This window comes from Malus domestica, chromosome 15 (genome assembly GCF_042453785.1).
Source record: "Malus domestica chromosome 15, GDT2T_hap1".
NCBI classification, from domain to species: Eukaryota; Viridiplantae; Streptophyta; class Magnoliopsida; order Rosales; family Rosaceae; genus Malus; species Malus domestica.
The window spans coordinates 22,826,021-22,830,755 of record NC_091675.1 but is presented as its reverse complement, the minus strand read 5'-3'; positions in this window follow the sequence as shown (position 1 = coordinate 22,830,755).

Below are 4,735 nucleotides of genomic sequence, written 5' to 3'. Positions count from 1 at the left end.
CCATGCATCCGGGAAGCACTAAACTATATCGCATTATCCATCCGTTCTATTACTCGTTAGGAATGAAACGGGATGTGGCGGATTATGTAAGTAGATGCATCATTTGTCAACAGGTAAAGGCTGAGAGGTAAAAACCTGGAAGATTGATGCAGAATCTTCCGATACCAGAGTGGAAATGGGAAGACATCACCATGGATTTCGTGTATGGTTTGCCAAGGACGCAGTCGAGATTGGACGACATTTGGGTAATTGTCGATCGACTGACTAAGACCGTTCACTTTTTGCCTGTTCGACAGACCTATTCACTGGAGAAATTATCAAAGTTGTTCATCGATAATATTGTTAGACTTCATGGTGTACCTGTCTCCATTGTTTCGGACAGAGATCCCAGATTTACTTCCAGATTTTGGAAAGCTTTTAATACTGCCATGGGTACTCAGTTGCTGTTCAGTACTGCTTATCATCCACAGACTGATGGTCAGTCTGAGAAGACAATTCAAACATTGGAGGACATGTTGAGAGTGTCTGTTCTCCAATGGAAGGGTAGTTGGGATAGCTATCTGTCGTTGGTTGAGTTTGCATACAACAACTACCATTCGAGTATTGGTGTGGCACCTTATGAAGCTCTGTATGGGAGAGTGTGTCGGACGCCGTTGTGTTGGGCAGAGGCCGGTGAGCGAGTATTGTTGAGACCAGAGATTGTGGACACTACCAATGAGAACATCCAACTGATAAAGAGAAACCTCAAGGCAGCTCAAGACCGACATAAAAACATCGCGGACAAACATTCCAAGGATTGTAAGTATAAGGTTGGTGACTATGTATTCTTGAAGTTGTCTCCCTGGAAGGGTGTTGTTCGTTTTGGTAAGCGAGGAAAGTTGAGTCCTCGATACGTTGGTCCTTATCAGATTACGGAGAGAATTGGTGCAGTTGCCTATAGATTGGAGTTGCCACCGGAGTTGTCTCTGATTCACAATGTTTTCCATGTTTCTATGCTTCGGAAATATGTTTCAGATTCCTCTCATATCATTCAGCTAAAGCCGCTAAAAGTAAGTCAGGATGTTAGCTATGTTGAAGAACCAGTGGCTATTCTTGATCGACAGGATAAAGTGTTGATGAACAAAGTTATCTCATTGGTGAAAGTGCTGTGAAGGAACCACGCTGTTGAAGAAGCGACTGGGAAACAGAAGGCCTAATGAGAAGTCAGTATCCGTTTTTATTTGCTTAAGGTTGTAATTTCAGGGACGAAATGTTTATAAGGGGGTAGATTGTAACACCCATCCCCATTTATAAAATATATTTATGTAATTACCCAAAAATGTTATGAATATATCATTTTAGTCCTATTTTGACTACCCTATCAGGATCTAAGCATTGGATTCTTTTCTTCCTCATGCTGCCATGTGGCTTCACCCCAAGCAATTTCTCATTCTTCTCTCTCTGTTCCCCTGTGAACCCATCTTCTTCTTCTTCTTTTCTGTCTTTCCCGTCTCTCCCTTCTCTCCCGAAACCCTCACTCTCTCTCTCTCTTCTCTGCACTGTGAACCCACACACACACACGCGCATCATCGCACCTGCTCGAGGAACACACTTATCACCATCATCAATCTCGTCCTGTTCTCTCTCCCTTTCGTTTCCGCGAACTCGACGAAACCCGGAAATGAACTCTGGTGAATTTTTCTATTTCCCGGTTAGGTAAGCCTCAAATCTTCCCTTTTTCGTCCTTGAATCTTGTGAGATTGAGTTTTAATTGAGTTTTATGCATGATTGTGGAGGTTTTAGGACGAAATCAACGCGGGTGTAAGCACACCCATCTCCGGTGACCTCAGGAGTGTCGAGGGAAGTTCCGGCCATCTCCGGCCGTTTCAAGGCGAAATGAAGGTATAAAAACACTCCCCTCGTCTTGTGCTTTCATTTGGTACCTAGATCGGGGTCTAAAACCCCTGTTTGCAGTTGGCCGAAGCTGTAGAAGCTCCGGTGTTCATTCCCGACGAGGCTAGGCCGTGCAGGCCAGTTCCAAGGCAAGCGGGCCTTAGGCTCGTGTGGTGAGCCTAGCCCAATCCCCCTAACCCAATTGATTTTCTTTTGTTGTTAGTTTTAATTGTTTTAGGACCAAAGGCCTTCGGGCCATTAAGTTTAGGGCTTGAGGCCCATTGACCCAACCCAAAACCTTTTTAGGTTTTATTATTTTCTATTTTAGAAAGTAAGGCCTTAGGGCCAATTAGAAATGGGCTTTCAGCCCTTTCCCAAATCCCATTAGCCTTAGTCTAAACCTAAAACCCTTAAGGCGTTTTTGGCCAACCCTGACACGCCCCGACCCTGATATTCCACGAATACCATGATAGACACGTGTTGGCCGACACCCGAGGGTGACGAAAGCCCTTAATTGATACAAAAGCTAAGAATAAGAAATAAATAAGGGTTATGAATTTAAAATTCAATGAATTAATAATTTAGGAACGTGTTCAGAGCATACAACTAAACCTAATCACTAAAAAGAATTAAGATAAAATTGAATGAATAAAGAAGTGGGTCATACATCGAGAGGATTCAAAGATGCTGCTGCGGAAGTGTCTTGACGCAGGGATTAGGTGCCTTGATCCTAAGTCCTGAATGGGGGAGCAAAACAAAGGTGAGTGGACCAAGTTCATATATACAATAATAATAAAACAGTTATCAATGTACTAACCCCCACAGTTTATATAATGAAAACTACTAGCATAATAAGTGATGGATTTAAGAAAAATCCTAGCATGCCAAAAAAATATATCCAAAATCATATCGCAGAAAAACATCGCGGAAATCAAAACAATAAACACATCGTAGATCGTCTCGTAAGCGTGGTGTGTTGCTAGAAAGATCATCGAATAATATAACTCCCGACCCAATACCTGCTCCGTGGTCTCTGCGCCCGTAGCCAGAGATTACCAACTCCCGGCCCAATGCCTGCTCCATGTCCCTCAGCCCGTAGCTAGGGATTACCAACTCCCGGCCTAAATGCCAACACCAGATCCTCGCCCCAGGCGGCATATTGTCCTCTAGGTACGCACAAATAGTTACGCCTCTCATAAATAATCACTTCATAGTATAAAGTCATCCATCGTCTATACTATAAAAAGGGGTTTCTAAAACATGTTCTAGTATCCTATCGTCATCCATCAGATTGTCTACCAGATCATGGTTTTTATAGAAAATACGATATATTAAAATATAGCTCAATATAGGCTAACAATGAATTCCTTACAAAAAACACAAGACGAAAATCAATAAATTCAGTAAACAGACTTAACATAAATCGAATCATAAATTCGTAGGCATGCTAATCATTTATGCAATTAAATTATAAAATCATGGAATTTTATAAGGGGGTCCACTCACAGTACTTATCCGCCAAAAACTACGCCACTAGCGAAGACGGAAGCGTCACAATAATTGCCCCTAAGCACATAAAGAGTCCAATAAATAAAACTCTATTATAGCAATTGAATTTGAGAAAACGGACATTGTAAACGGATTCAGAACGTCGAATTACCCTAAGAAGGGTCCCGGACGAAAACCCAAAAAGTCAACCCTAAAGTCAACGTTGACCAGGGGTCAACGGTCAAATTAGGTCTAACAGGTTTTAGGCTTGAAATCCGGATTAGGGTTTAGGTTTAGGTTGAAATAAGGTTAGGATCTATTAGGGTTTAGGTTTAGGTTGAAATAAGGTTAGGATCTATTAGGTTTTGGTTTAAAACAAAATAAAAGGATTTGAGTTTTAGGTTAAATGAGTTAGAGGGTTAAAAGGGTTTTAGGCTTAAAGCCCTTAACAAAAACCGGCCCAAGGCCCTTATTTTAAAAACAACAAATAAAATAAATAATAAAACAGAAATGGGTTTTGGGTTGGGCTCGGCAGGAAAGGCCCAAAGGCCTTGGGGTTTTTGGGCTACCGGATTCAAAGGAAGAAGAAGGCCGGAAATTCGGCCGGAAAACCACCCAACTTTAAATGGCCATAACTTTGTCACTACTTAACGAAATCAAGTGAAATAAGAACAAACGTTGTAGCCCTCGAAGAGATGAAGAGAATGGTACTTCATACCATGTCTAACTCACCGTGGTTTGGCCGGAAAATTCCTCGAAAGCCTCAGAGGTCGCCGAAAACTAGGTAAGATTAAAATGAGCATAACTTCTTCAATACTCAATGAAATTGAGTGAAAAAAAAAGGAAAGTTGTAGTACTCAAGGAGACGAAGAGATTGATACCTTACATGCCGGCCAACTCGTCGTGTTTTGGTCGGAAATGGCCTCGAAAGCTGTCGGTTTCTCGTCAGAAATCCAGAGAAGTCTCCCCGACGTGTTTCTTCATGGTTTGACATCCAAAAACACAACCACGGGTTAGAAAAGGACTATAGGGATGAAAAGAGAAGTATTTGGAGTGTTTTTCGAGACCTACCCATGTCGAGTGTGACAGAGACTCGCCGGAGCTCTTCCTCGGGTTTATGTCGTGACTTGCAGCGGCAGGAGAGAAAGGGAAAGCTGATGGTGTTGATGATGAGGGAGATGAGGGTGTGCAAGGAGGGAGAACACGGGTGAGAGGGAGAGAGTTGTAGAGAAATAAAAAGAGATACAGGAAAGAGAGAACAAAGAGAGAAGGGAGAGATGGGAGGCTGGGGATAGAAATCAGGGGTGGGTCCCCTTGGCTCACCATTTAAGACCCAAAAACAAATTTTAAAAGGAAAATAAATTCCCAAACTTGG